At 43.4% G+C, this 15,709-nt stretch overlaps 1 long non-coding RNA gene across 1 annotated transcript; it reads left to right on the forward strand.

The window, feature by feature from the left end:
- The first annotated feature begins 1,534 nt into the window (after window positions 1-1,534).
- LOC139074748 (uncharacterized) lies at window positions 1,535-14,373 on the forward strand. Its single transcript, XR_011524469.1, has 2 exons — window positions 1,535-5,394; window positions 9,003-14,373. It is a non-coding gene; the product is annotated as an uncharacterized lncRNA (long non-coding RNA).
- The last annotated feature ends 1,336 nt before the right edge of the window (window positions 14,374-15,709 follow it).

Here is a 15,709-nt window from a genome sequence, read left to right on the forward strand (position 1 = left end):
CTGCCACCCCCCACTCCAAATAACCACATCGGCTTTCTCTTGGTCGCTCATATGCACATAGTTCCTCCCACCACAGGACTTTGCACACGCTGTTCCCCCAGCCAGCCATGTTTTTCCTCTTTTCCCCAGTAACTTCTATTTGCCCTTCGGACTTCAGTTCAAGCGTTTGAGTTCAGGCAAACCCCCACATTTTAAGTTTTCCTGGTACCAAACATCTCTCCTTTCTCTCTTAATCACATTTGCAAATTTACATTTGTTTCTATGTTTAATTAATATTTAGCTTCCCCACTAGGCATAAGCTTTATAAGAACAAGCCAGGTCTGCTTGTTTTTCACCATTGTTTTCTCACTCCCTAGCAAGGTGTCTGGAACAGAGTAAAGGCTCAAAGAATACCTTCTGCATTGGAAGATGAATGAATTGATAAAAAGGCTGGAACGAAAAAGCAAAGTCAATAAGGATATGTGCCAGAGAAGCTGGGATGAGCATCAGAGACAGTTAAAATCACCAGGCACTTCTCCTGAGGCTGTCACATATGGTCATTTTATGCAATTGATGGCTCCAAGATTTGTACAGTGAGCAGCCCAGACAACTGTATTTGGTGGCCCTGCCGGGGCTTCCAAAGCTATTTGCACAGATGCACCAGATCTATTTAAGAGTCAATGATGGAACAGGCACATTTCATCATTCGCCATTCCTTTAAAGCAATTTCCCTCCAATTACCATATTGGTTTTCACTGGCTTAGGCAGCATTACGACCCCAACCCCCAACACTAAGAAAGGATTGTGATGAGAACAAGAGGTAATTTCCACAAAAACCAAGCTGTCTTCATGGATTTTTTGATGAATCCATCTCAGAGGTGATCTGCTTAATTTACGCCAGCATTCCACCTTGCTGTTTGGCTTCTGGATCCATCATCCTCGTAGCTCAAATAAAAAGACACTTGCCTTCTGCTGAGAAATTCACATCTCTTGAAAGGGTGGTAAACATCTCTAAGTTTTCCATCCATATGGGACACTGTCAGAGTTCTCCTTCACGGCCCGCTGATGCCCCACTGACCCCATAGCTCCCTGATGTATAACACAGGAACGAGGGGAAACTGGCTCTCTCCTTAAATTAAGATTCACGAAAAGACCAAAATAACAACTCTCGGACCAGCTCGGCAGATGAGGACCAGGCTACCTCGCCCAGCCTCGTCCCCACTAGAGGACACACACTGGTGATGTGCTTTGAAAATCAGGCAGCAGTTTCTTGTAGGTGAAAGGCCTTATTCGACAAGCCTCAGCAAATCCATATACTTCATTTGGGAATGTTCTCAGCTGCAAGTAATAGAATGGCCGGTTAACAAACAGGTCCCTCCCTTCACACCACAAGAAGGTGCTGACATTGGGTCGGTGGTCAAATGGTCTGGGACCAGCGTCTCTGCAATCCTCTTAGCTTTGGCCTCGTGGCCTGCTCAACTTCCAGGCATGCAGTCCACAATATAGGTCACACTTAACGCAGGAAATGTGCATGTGTGTGCACATGCATGTGTATGTGTGTGTAGTAGTAATAACAGTGATGGGTTAATGGACATCTGTCTCCTTTTATCAAGAAAGCAGAAACTCTTCTGGAAGCTCTGCCCAGAAAACTGTTTTTGTCTCCTTGGCTGTGTCTGTGTCATATGGTCACAGTTAGCTTCAAGGGATGTGGTAAATCACGAGTTTTGGTTGGGCTCATTTCCACCCTGAACAAAATTGGAGTTCTGTTAATAAGGAAGAAGAGTAATGCGGCATCAGGTAATTATTTTTCTGAATTCTCAGTGAAGGGCAATGTGGGTAACGTGAATGACAGCATCTCCAGGCCCCTCGGTGCTCTGCAAGGATTTCTTCCCATCAGGGAAAACCCCCACATCCTCCTCAGGAATGTTGGAATAACAACAATGGTGGAGGATGGCTGAGATAGGCATGAATTCTTCATCAAGGTTTTTACTCTCTGATTTTTCTACAGAAATAGATACACAGTGAACTTTTGTTGGCCACTGAAATCTGATTTGTGTACCTGATGGTTTAAATAAATAATTCTGCCTTAGGACATATCCATCACCCAGCATGTAAATGGAGTCCAGCCGCATCCTTGTGGGATCGGAGTGGGAGGAACCACCACCTCGCCAGGGACCCTCACGTGGATGTTGATTCTGATTCATTGTCTGCCTGTCCAGGGTTTGTCTGCCTGAGCTCTTAGAACAGGTCTGCTCGGAGTCCTTCATCTCAAAGATTCTACCCACACCAAGCCCAGAAGTCTGGCTAAGACACGTGAGGATGTGGAGGAGAATTTAAAAATCAGCGTGGTGCTCAACGAGCTGGGGTTGGAATCCTGTTGCTTAGTTGCTTTGTGACATTAAGCAACTTATTTCGGCCTCAGTTTCCTCGCATGGCCACCAGGGACATCAATATGTGATTTTGTGACTTTGCAAAGAGTGACTTTGCAAGTTAAATAAGGTCTCATTTGTAAAATATTTGGCATGGTCCCCGGCACATGATAGAGGCTCAGGAAATGTTACTCTTCTTAGCATGCCTTTAAGAAAGCAGAACTGAAGGAGACTAAGATGCTAAACTCTCAGTTTCATCAAAATCTAGCAGAACCAAGACTCAAGTGTCAGAGACAAGAACATGGTCTTTGGACTCGAGTCCTCTAGAAATCCAGTTCAAATCCCTTCTCCTCCACTTGGTAACTGTGTAACCTTGGATAGTGTACTAAGCCTCTTTGAGTTTCAGTCTTCTTATCTGTAAAATGGGGGAAAATAATGCCCATCTTACTTTGTTGATTATTCACTGAACAAACACACCTGTGTGCCTACTATGTGATAGACACTGGGGATATAAATATCAACAAGACCTAGTTCCTTTCCTTTGGGATTTAAAGTCTAGTGGCTGAATGTGCAGAGTAACTTTAAGTGTTTCCATTTATTGAGAATCTTCTAGATGCTGGACCCTTTAGTCACATTATCTGATTTGAATACTCACCACTTCCCTACAAGATACAGAATGTTAGCCCTGTTTTATAGGTGGGGAGGCAGTTCAGAGAATTTAAGGATACCACCCACCGAAGAGCACACAATGAATGGCCATATCAAGAGTTGCCAGCAGGTGCACGGGACGGCAGCAGTGGGTGCGATGTTAAGCACACGGCAAATGCAGTCTAGTCAACTGCACCCCAGGGAACTGGTGCTGGGTTATCACTGGGGTCCCCAAAGCAACTTCAGCCTCATGCAGGGGTGAAGAGTCTCACATGATCACGACGGTGACGGTGCGCAGCTCCCCCTGCCTCACAGACATGGATGAACATGGGTTTGCTTTAATCCATCTTGCAGAGGAGCTGCAGAAATGATCGTGTAGCAAAGGCAGGCCTTATATGACAGCAGAAAAAACAAAAATCGCCTGTGAGACCAGCAGCCTGGCATAAATTACTAGGGGCCCTTGGAAGGCACAGCTGTATCTAAAGCATCTGACGACACAGATCCACACAGAGAACCTATCAAGAATGCATAATGGCTATCCTTAAAGTTCCCTAAATTAGATACACTAGAAAATGAATGATGGTAATGATAGCAGTTACATTTATTGAGCAATTAATATGTGTCAGGCATGTTGCAAAGCAACGTGCATTGTCTCATTTTCCCTGCCAACAGTCCTTTGAGTTGGATACTGTAATTATCCAAACTTTACAGTTGGGGAAACTGAGGCTTAGAGAGGCTGAGTCACTTGCCTAAGTTACCCACTTGGTAACTGCCCGAGCTGGGGTTCAAAATAAGTTCCATGTGAGCCACATTCTTAATGACACATCATTATAAACTTGACCTCCACCCATACCTTGATGGATGGAGAGACAGACGACCCTCAATACTCTCTACACCTATTACCAACCCCATCCCCATCCGTGTTCCACCCCTATCCGCCGCTCATTGTGCATCTTCTCCCTCATTCGTTTCTCTCTCCATTCACCAATGGCCATATCCCAAAAGACAGCGACTTTCCTGCAATGTGACCCTTGGTCACGTGCTCCTAAAATTTGTTCAAAATGTGCCCAGACTGTTTCACATCTCTAGGTCTTTGCAGCTCTTCCCCTCCAGAGGCACTGAATCAGAAAAACCTCGGTTCAAATCTAGGCTTCACTCTTCCCTGCTGTGTCAAATTGGGGGAGTCACTTAACCTCTCTGAGCTTGTGTCTTCATCTGTAAAATGGGAGTATTAACATCTATTTCCTTCGAGGTTTCATGGAATAAATTAAATGAACATTTTTATGCATGAAAATTTGAAAGACATGAAAGTACCTAATACATAAGAAGCAAAAAAAATCTTCTTCTTCTCTCTGCTTCATATGGAGAACACATACTCATCCTTGAAAACCCGGATCGGTCTCCTCCTTTTGTCACAGGTGGATTTTCTCACTAGCTTCTGTGCCCTGGGAAATCTTTGTATCTCTCTCTGATGAGCACTTTTCACATTGTTTTTTAAATCTGTTTCCCAGACTACCTTTTTTATTAGAAAGCGAGTTCCTCCAGGGAAAAGGCTCTGTCTTACTTCTGTGTGTATCCACGGGGTCTAGGGCTGTCTCGCCACATGTCGGATAATCCATTCTCTGCCAATTGAACGCATCAGGCTGCATTAACACTCGCTCATCCACACATCTGCCTGGAGGGGGCAGGTCTTGCAGAGCAGACTCGCTGGCTGTTCTTTTGCTTTTCTTTGGTGTCGCGTTTCACATCCAGCAGAAGAACATCTGTACAAATCTAAGAGAAACCCAGAGTCCTTGAACGATGCAGCTTCCTTCTTTTGAACACTAGCTATTTCGAATGTATCATCTCTAATTCTCACAGTGCTCTTGCGAGGTCACTGAGGCTGGAAGGAGGGGAAGATATGTTAAACGATGTTTGTAGTCAGTCTCTTCCCACCTCCCTGCCTGTGAAGGGGGGAAAATCTTGCCGAGATTTTGTTCACTGGGCAATGTGATCGTTAATTTTGTGTGTCAGCTTGGCTGGGCCACGGGTGCCCAGACATCTGCTCAGACATGATCCTGGGTGCGTCTGACATGGTGTTTTCGGATGAGATTAACATCTGCATCAGTAGACTGACTAAAGCAGATGGCCCTCCCCTAAGTGGGTGGGCCTCAGCCAATCAGTTGAAGGCCTGAATAGAACAAAAAGGCACACCCTCCCTCGAAGAAAAGGGAGCTCCTCCTACCTGACTGTTTTGTGCTGGGACATTGGTCTTTTCTGGCCTTGGGACTCAAACTGAAACCAGCTCTTCTTGCGTCTTGAGCCTGCCAGTTTTGGGGCTGAAGCTCACACCATCGGCTCTCCCGGGGTTCCAGCTTGCTCATTGCAGATCCTGGGACTTCTCAGCCTCCATAATTGTGTGAGCCTATTCTTTATCATAAGTTTCTCTCTTTCTCTATATATAGACATATATATTTGGATTCTCCCAAATAAACAGAACCAATAATATACGCATATCCTATTGTTTCTCTGGAGAACATTGACCAATACAGGCAGAATCCAAATGATGCTAAAATGGGGAGGAAAACTAAAGAAATAAGAAAGGATTATTTGATATGTAGATATAGATGTAAATAAATAATTTTTAAAAGACCAAAGCAGGAAGAGAAGGGGGAAAACAGAAGGGATTTCCCAGGTTATACATCAAGAAGCATTTGGGGCAGCACAGAGAAATGGGAAAGGCAGTTTTGTAGGGATTTTTTTCCAAAATATGACAGAGACTGAGACAGAGAAATAGAGCAAGAAGTTTTAAGAAATAGGAAGGAAATTGGAATTTATTCCCTTCTTTGCCATTTTCTCAAGAGTTTGCATGAAGCTTTGACTTGTTTTCAATTATATTTTTTGATAAAAATGAGACACGGAAGACAGGCCCACACAGGGCCCTAGGATGTGGGTGACAGTGTGTGTGTTCATAGTCCGATGTGTAAGTCAAGCATCTGGGGTGGGTTATAGGTTTGCGAGAATCTCTCTCTCTCTCTTTCTCTCTGTCTCTCTCTATTTATCTCTCTTTCCTTCTTTCTCTCTTTTTCTCCCTCCTTCCTCCCTGATGTAACTAATCTCTTTAGCTAAGGACACAGAAACCCATTGGAATCAAGGTGGCCACACAGAACAGGGGCCACTGCCCCATGGCTCAGTTTAGCTGCCCTTGGCCCCCAGGGTCTCTGAAATTCAGGATTAGCAAGGCCATGTCCTCATCAGAGGTAATGGGGGAAAAAAGCAGAGTCAATTCTTTGGTCTCCCTGAAAAGAAATATCCGCCTGTAGCATTCCAGGGCCCCAGAACCCTCTTTCCCCGGCCACTAAAGCTTGCAAGGATATGTTCACATCATCAAGATAAATTATAAATAGCAGAGGCAAGACATGAATCCAGGTCTACTGGCTCTAAAGTTCGTACTCTTCTCTCCTCTCTGCACAGCCAGCGCTCGATACATAGGTTCCAAATGAGGGCAATGTGACTCCGAGGCAGGGACCATCCCACAAGCTAGGTCAGTGATCTGAGGGCACCCAGATAGTCAACAGTTTTTCCTAAATAGCCGCGGATGTCCTCTGAGGACTCCAAATGGAGCAGCTGATGCACCTGCATGACCAGTCCCCACAGGTCAGGTCCTGATATGGACCCGGCTCAAGCCAGCCATGCGTTCAAACAAGTCTTCAGACAAAATCCTCAGTTGGCATCCAGCAGGCGTGATGTGACTTACTGACATTCATTATGGAGAAAAGTATCAGGTCATTCAGTCTCTTTGGGGACTTCAGGTCAGAGATTTTCAGTCTAAATTTTATTTTATTTTGCTCCGAATAGAAACAGGCAATTAAAGGTGTCCAGAGAAATTTGCTCTTGAGGCAGAAAGGGGCAAAGACTGTATTGGAATGTTCTACAGCACTCCGGATGTCAAATAGTAAAGGTCATAAAAAGGAAAGTTAAATGTTAAAGACGAATTGCTGCAATGGAAATGCCATAAATTACAGTTTTCAGAGTTTTAACATTCACAGAGGATTAGAACCCCACACAGCCCTTGAGATGGTCTCCGGCATCCTTATCTTCAAATTTCCAAAATTGGTGAAACTGAGGCACAACCCAGAACTTAAACTCCAATTTCTTGACTCTCAAGCCAGTGAACTCATTCACTAATTTGGCATGTAAGGGCTACATGTTTATAATGGATGACAATTTCTATCCTTACGTCAAATTTCTGCCCCATGTCCTGCCATGGGACTGCTGTGTGATCTTGAGAAAGTTACTTAACTGCTCTGAATCAGTCTTCTGCATCGCAATAAAAGTCCCACAAGAGAGGTTTTTGCGCAGCCTGAATGAAATTTTATGCAAGAATGTGTATCGCACGACAAAGTAATCCAGAAATGGAAGGCCCTGAGGTCATTCTTCCATCACCATCCCTCCACAGGGCCGGGTGGATTGCATTTTCATAAAGGCTTTTCATAAAGCCATTCCTGTAATGTCAACATTTTGTGCTTTCCTTCTAAATGTCAAAGTGAAAGATGCTCAGACCCTTGATGTGCCTGAGATAAGTCTTAATCTAATTCCGCAGCACAGATCTGCCCTGGCCCTACCCTCAAGAGCATCTTTCTCCCTAGGCAGGACTGAAACCTCAACATCTGCAGTCAGGAGGTTTGAAACATGGGCAGATGTCATTATGAAAGTGTTACGGGGGAAGATTAATTCACCGAATCACTGTCAGCTTATCTTCATTAAATTACCACATTAACTGATTCAAAAGCATCTCCAAGAGAATGGGACACCGGGTAGATAAGCTTTGGCAGAGACGAGGTAAAAGAACATTGTCTTAGTGTGTTTCTTCCTGAGAGAAGATAGAATTCCTTACAGCGGGGAAGGCTGAGCAGCCAGGAGGACCCAGGAGGCCCGGGGGCCCTGTAAGGCACAGAAGAAGAGAAGAGAGGGATAAAGATGGAGACAGTTTCCTGATGCCAGATGGCATCCTGGAAAGGGCACTGGACCATCGATGGGACACACTTGACTCCTAAATCCTGACAGTCATTAGTTACCAGTGCAGTTATGGGTGAATTTCCTAGTTTCTTACATTCCAAAAAAGGAGATAAAGATCCTGCTCCACTCGCATCTCAAGACTTCCATGGGGACCTAATAAGCTAAGGGAGGAGGACGTGCTTTGAAAGGAATTGTGAGCTTTGGATGTAGGAGGATCCAGAAGGTCATCGGATGACTCCCAGGCTCTGTCTTGAGAAACCAGGTAGATGAGACAGGATGCAAAGGAAGGAAGGCACCGTTGAGGAGAAAGCATTTGGTGTGGGTCGCATCGAGTGTCCTGTGCACGCGAGCTATCTAGACGGAGATGTGTAGTAGGCTATTGGATACACAGAACTGTTGAGCCAGATGCTCTCAGAAACTGGACCAATAATCAGACATCCATCCCTCTGCCCGCTGGAGGTGCTCTGACTCTGACAGCTGGCCATCCTGGTACTCTATTTATTATTACTAATCCTCCAGGGCCCCGAGACCCCTCCACAGGATCCTCTCTCCTTCTCTTCCACATAAATCAGCACAAGAACCATGCTAAGTCCTGGGTGATAAATGAAACTCTTCCCCAAAGAGTTTGGCCCTAGCCCAAAGCAGCAGCTTGCCTGTCGATTTATTATCCATTTAAATCATTCTTGCCTCTTATGACAAAATCTTAATGACAAAATATAGGTGATCCTCCAAGAGAGGGAAAAGCTATATTTTTGCAACTGGAAATTAGAAATGTATTATTAACAATGAACATTAATTATATATTTTAATGCTCACATGGGAGAGGCGATGGGGCATAATTTGCAGAGAGGCGCAGTGGGGCTGGAACCCAGCCGGATCATTTTATTAAGCAAGGATCCTATTTCCTGCAGCCATGAATATTTCATTTGGAATATTTACTCCGTCCTTTTATTCCGCCATTCCTTCTCGGCTAAGCCGCCGTTTTAGACGGGTCTTTTCTCTTTCCAGATCTTGTTCTTGAGAGAATGACACTTATGCAGAAATGATGTGTGAGTCTGAAAAAGAGTATCCTGGAAAACAAGCTAAAATTGACTCAGCGCCAAGGAAATCCAACTTCGTGATGGAGGCCCCGCGACCGCTGAAGGCTTTGATCAGCTCTATGGGAAAAGGATATGAGGTGTTTTCTCTGTTGATATCACTTCCTCCAGAAGGTCTTTCCAATAATCTAATTCCTGGGTCCAAGTCTTCCTAAGGCTCCCATGATGCCCTGTCCTGCCCCCATCAGAGCCCCTACTAAGACGTCATAATTGCCTGTGAATAAGTCTCCCTCCAAATGTGGCTCTATTCTTTTTTTAATACATTAATGAACCTGTTCTTTATTATTTTTTGTAAGATTGGCACCTGAGCTAACATCTATTGCCAATCTTCCTCCTCTTTTTTCTTTCTCCCCAAAGTCCCCCAGTACATAGTTGTATATTCTAGTTGTTGGTCCCTCTGGTTGTGCTATGTGGGACCCACCTCAGCATGGTCTGAGGAGCAGGGCTAGGTCCGCGCCCAGGATCCGAATTGGGGAAACCCCGGGCCGCCGAAGCAGAGCGTGTGAACCCAACCACTCAGCCACGGGGCCAGTCCTTGTGCCTATCTTCTGAATGGAAGGCCAAGCACAGATTTCGAGAAGCTGCACAGCTCATCAGAACCGAACGTTTTAACAAATAGGCAGAAATGTAAACACACATGACTCAGACCTGCAAATGCGACGATATTCAGGAGGGCAGAAACGCTTGCCATTCTGACGGCGATATCATTAGCAGGCACAGAAACACTCCCGCTGCCTCAACGTACGAAAGTAAATGAAATCTCTCTCCTCCTTTTACCTATAGAATATAATATCAGTCCACCCTCACAAGCTCACCGCAAGCTACTCTTCATTATATGCACGTTTGATAGAAGAAATCAGCCTTCAAGGGCACATGCTGGGATGCGCTGGAACTGGGTTCAAACTAAAGACTGAGTCCAAAGCTTGTGTATCTAACCACTTTATATAACACTACTCGAATGTTCCCAACGTTGGGTGAACTTGCGAAAGATGGTGATAATCCTAACCACCATCAACAAGTACCATTTTTTGATGGCCTACTAAGAGCTTTGCACCCATTATCTCGTTAGTGCTCCCACCAACCAAATAAAGGAGGTATAGTTATCTTCCCTAGTCTATTGATGAGAAAAGAGAGGCTCAGAGAGAGAGGTTAAGCAACTTGCCCAGACACACACAGCTTCTAAGTGTGGAATGAGAAACAGAACTCACATCTTTCCAACTTCAAAGCAGGAGACTTTACACCTTGACATCAAGGCAACAGTCACAAAGACTTACGTTGATTTTCTTGCTGATTGCCCAGAGAGCATCTGACTGTCTGGCACTGCCCTTCCTAAGCTATCTCATTCCTGCCCGTGCCAGACTGAAGACTCAAAATGCCCAGGCCTGGGCTCCAGCTCTCTGCCTTAGGACCCCGCTGGGCCGAGGGCTCCAGAATAGCCACTTCATTTGCAGTGCAAAAAATTCCACTGGACTTGGAAATCCAGTTTGGGTCAAGAACTCTATTGAAGAAGAGTCTGTGAGAGATTCTGATTGTCTTTTATAATCAGAGATAATCTACTCTGATTATCTTTTGGGACATGCTAAGGCACAAGCCCTCTAATGAATGCTAAAAGTCACCAGTGTGGTTTTTGTGCTGAGTGTTAAGGATTCCCCATAAGGGTATAACTGAAACCCTAAACAAATGACATGATGTTTAGTTCGGTGTGCAAATAAAATTATTCAAACTACCTAATTAGAGTATAAAGTCCAAAAGACCATTTAGATTTCACGAGAATTGTTAATGACATGGGACCATTCTTATGCAGACACGCTAAGGAAAAAAAGATCAGGTGTGAAACTGTACATAGTGTATGGTCATAATTAGGTAAATTATCTAAAAGGTGCGTGGGGTGGAGAACCTGAAGATAAATGCACCAAAATGCCAACAATGGTGTGCTGGATGGCATGATGGAAACTTTTAATTTTCTTTTTTTTATGCTTTGTTGAATTTTCCAAATTCTCCTCAACGAAAACATTTGCCTTTGTCACACAAAGGAAATAAACATGAAAGTAACTACAATCTATTGGGTTATAATATTAAAATTTACATGGAGATCTAATATTATAGATTTGATAGTGAACTTGGAAGGAGAAGAAAAACTTTCAGATTTGGCTCCTGTGTCCATTCACCATTAGAGAGTATTTTGTTTGCATGTTCTCTCTTTGTTCCTTTCCTTCAGAGATAACAGAGTTAGAGTACCTGTGCTAGGGGCCAGCCTCGGGGCTGAGTGGTTAAGTTCACGTACTCTGCTTCGGTGGCCCAGGGTTTCGCTGGTTTGGATCCTGGGCGTGGACATGGGACCACTCATCAGGTCACGTTGAGGCAGCATCCCACATGCCACAACTAGAAGGACTCACAACTAAAAGATACAACTATGTATTGGGGGCATTTGGGGAGAAAAAGCGAGAAAAAAAAAGAATATCTGTGCTAAACAAATATACCTGAAAGCCTCGGAGCCACTTACAGCCCTCCTTCCATCCCCAGGAGAGGAGAGAGGAAGAGCGTCTACTTTCTCTGTGTTTAATACATCTATTTAGGCTGGGCACAGTTGACATCTCTCTGGAGAAAGGCTAATACTGTAATAATTCCTGATTATGTTCCTGCTACCACTACACTATTTGTTACAGGGGTAGCCACTGTGGCATGTTGGAAGGAAGAGGAAAGAGGAAATCTGGGAAGCTGTTATAGTTTGAACTCATAATATCTTTTTTCTTTTTGAGGAAGATTAGCCCTGAGCTAACATCTGCTGCCAATCCTCCTCTTTTTGCTGAGGAAGACTGGCCCTGAGCTAACATCCGTGCCCATCTTCCTCTGCTTTATATGTGGGACGCCTACCACAGCATGGCTTGCCAAGCAGTGCCATGTCCGCACCCAGGATCCAAACCGGTGAACCCCGGATCACAAAAGCGGAACGTGCGCACTTAACCGCTGCACTACTAGGCTTGCCCCTGAACTCATAATATCTTTATGAAACCCTTTCCTTCCAAATCAAAACCCTGTCTCCTTTCTCCCCTCTAGACATTCTGGCTTTGGGATATACCATGCGGCCAGTAAAACTTCCCAAGTGTCTGTGGGGCAGAGTGTCTGACAATTTACATTTCCCTGGGGCCCTGGAATCCATAACTTCAATGAAAAATAAATAGGTCCTGATGATTGTAATAAAGTCCATGTAATTTTCCACTGACATTTTTTTTTCTGAAAATAGCATAGTTACTTCTTTCAAGTCTATGGTGAACTTTAAACCATTTTCTGAGCAGCTCGATTTTTGAGAGCCACTCTTAATTTTCTATTAATGAAAACTGGATAAAAAAAAATCAGGAAGATATGTCATGAGGGCTGTCCGTCCATTTTCTAATGACCCAGATTCCCTTCTTCAAGGCCCAAGCCATCACTTTAATATGAAAATATGTTCACGATGGTCCCTTACCAATGCCCGTTAAGCCAGGGATGAGCCAAGAAGCAGAAAAGATCGACAGTCTATTTTCCTTCAATCTCTCTTAAAATAATGATGCATGCAACTTCATGTCATTACTTTTTAATGATCTTAGCCTAGTTAATAGCACAGTAATATTCCAAAAAGGAGCAGGGAATTATTTCCACATTTAATTTTCATTGCAAACGTGAAAGGAGCTCTCTCTCTCTTTTTTCTTCTGCCGGAGAAGCTGCCTGCTGCCTTTGACCACATTAGCTCTGCTACATTACAGCTGAGCTAATGGATCAAAACCAAGTGATTGGTGTCCTGCTCTTGAGCGTTTCTGAGTACCAAGTGACTGGCTCCCAGAAACTTGGCCACGGGTTTTTCAATGTCTACATGAAGTTTGCTTGATTCTCCATCAAGTCAGGGCCTTTTGACCTTCCAACAGACCTGACCCAGAGATTCCTTGGGGTGTCTAGGTTGCACAGAATAATTAGGAAAGAGGACTTCTGGAGAATACAACAGAGACTGTGCATCCGTGCTCAGATTTTCGGGCTTAGAAGACCACAGCTTCCAATGTGGCCTCATTCAAGGACTGGTCATTCATTCACTCACTCATCAGAGACTGTGTGCCAGGCACTGTCCCAGGCCCTGCGCAGACTGTATTGAACACCACAGAAATGGTTCCCCATACTTGAGCTCATAGCAGTAATATTTCAGTATGAGGTATTTTCAACAAAAGATGCTCTTGATTGTAACAGGTACAACAGATTTAATGGGAAGTTTCGTTTCGGGTGGAAGCAGAAGGAAAAAAAGCAGCAAACCAACTTAAATACTGACAAAGATGGGAAGATGCATCCCAAATAACATTAAATGTGGAGAAAAATAAAAGTATATCTTTGAACCATAATAAATTGCCACCAAACGCCAAAAAGAATGGCTAAAGTTAAAATGACTGACACCATATGTTGGCAAGGATGTACAGCAACCATAACTCTCACACATTGTTACTGGGAAGGTAAGATAGGTCAAGCAGTTTGTAAAAAGTTCTGGAAGTTTTTTATAAAACTAAACACACAACTAAACTAATACTATGACCCGGAAGTTCTACTCCCAGGTAGTTATCTAGGAGAAATGAAAGCAGATGTCCATAAAAGACTTGTACAGTGATGTCAGTAGCAACTCTGTGTATCATTGCAAAGACTGGCACAGTTGTTCATCAACTGGACAATCAATGGACCAACTGTAGTATCTTTATTCAATGGAGTGCCAGTCAATAAGCAACAGAAACGGAGACACACAACAATAAAGATGAAGCTCACAGACATCATGCTAAGTGAAATAAGTCAAACACAAAAGAGTAGGTAGGATATAATTCCATTTATATGAAACAAGAATAGGAAAAATTAAGCTACGGTGGAAAAAATCAGAGAAGTTATTGCCTCTGGAGGAGAAGGGAGTGGACATTGACAGGGAACAGATTCCAGGCAACTTTCTGGGGTGACAGTAATGTCCTATGTCTTGACAGGTGCTTGGGTCACACAAATGTATTTATTTGCCAGAACTCATGCAATGCTCACTTAAGAATTGTGCATTTCATTGTATGTAAATTTTACATGAAAAAGAGAACTGTAAACAAATATTGAACTCTAATGATAGGCATGCTGATGTCTGCAACTGATTTTGAAATGTATCAAGAATATACGCTGGATGGATGGATGGATGGATGGATGGGTGGATGGAAGGAAGAAAGGAAGGATGCATAAAGAGATGATAGATGGATGGATATGTGATAAAGCAAGCAGAATAAAATATAATTCTGAACTAAGTAGTTGGTATATGAGTGTTCACTATAAAATTCAACCTTTCTGGATGGTGGAATTACCAGAAGAAAGCATTAGGAAAATAAATCTTTGAATCAAGTAACTATGGTGGATGAAATGTATCCCCAGCATCCTTCTGTCTTCCATTTAGGCTCTTTTCAAACTTTGTTTCCCACCTTGTCTCGCATTTAAAGAACCCATAATCCCCATGTTATGCCTTCTGAAAACTCAAGGTCCTTCCTTGCGTTCTGTCCCGTTAAATAAACTAAAAAATCAACACGTGAATTTGTTAAGGCTTTAAAATAGGTAGATGTGTGTGTCCCTCACAATGGGGTATTTACATTTTAATCCAATAATTTATTTAATATTCTTTTCAAATTCCCCCATTGCCTCTTCTATTCCCTCATAGTTAAATACAGTAACTACCACATTTCGTGCAGCTTCTGTGCACCAGCTACCACGCTCAGTGCTTTCACAAATTATCATTATTGTAAACAACCCTGTGACTTAGATGTCACTGTGACTGTTTCACAGATGAGGAAACTAAGGTTCAAGCCATTTTAGAATTTTTCTTAAGGTTACCTGGCTATGATATGGCAAAGCCAGCATTCGAAACCCGGCGTGTCTGATTGTGAGGCTGATGCCTTTTACATGCTATAAAAGATGATCTTGAAGGTTCTTTTCTGTTCTAGAATCTCTGATTCTGCAGGGTAATAAAGGACTGTGCTAGACATTGTTGAACACAGTTGTTAAGTTGAAGGGTCTTATTGAAATTTTGAATAAATAACTGAAATATCCCAACCTGTTTAAAACATGACCTCCAGCAACTCCCACAGGCTGGTTGGGTCCCTATTCCCAAACACATCTGGTGTTTTTAAGCATAACATGATGCCAAAAAAAGACAATCAGGGATAAATCTGGAAAAGAGCACAGCAGTTGTCACTGGGAACCTGAGATCGACGGATTGCTGCTGCTGAGGGTTGAATTTACGGTTTCCTGGAAGCCACAGTGAAGGTGGAAACATCGTGTCCTCCACAGCACTTGCTTTCAGAGAGAAGACAGCATACAAATATGTCTGCAGGGTGAACATTTCTTTTTCCAGGACAACTTTGCAGGAATCTACCATACCCTTAGTTAAGGTATGTTGACAGTGAACAGTATCTTTGATTGTTTTTTAACAGAAAGAAAAGAAAGCATTGTTCAAATGGACGAACCTTTGGGAACGCCCCTTGAAGTGGCACATAACCTTAGATAGGAACTCCGTGAAGCCTTGGCCATGAGGCTGAGAATTAGGTGCACACGCTTAGCTTCATAAGAATCTCATAAAACATTGATTTAGGA

Source organism: Equus przewalskii, chromosome 12 (genome assembly GCF_037783145.1).
Source record: "Equus przewalskii isolate Varuska chromosome 12, EquPr2, whole genome shotgun sequence".
NCBI lineage: Eukaryota > Metazoa > Chordata > Mammalia > Perissodactyla > Equidae > Equus > Equus przewalskii.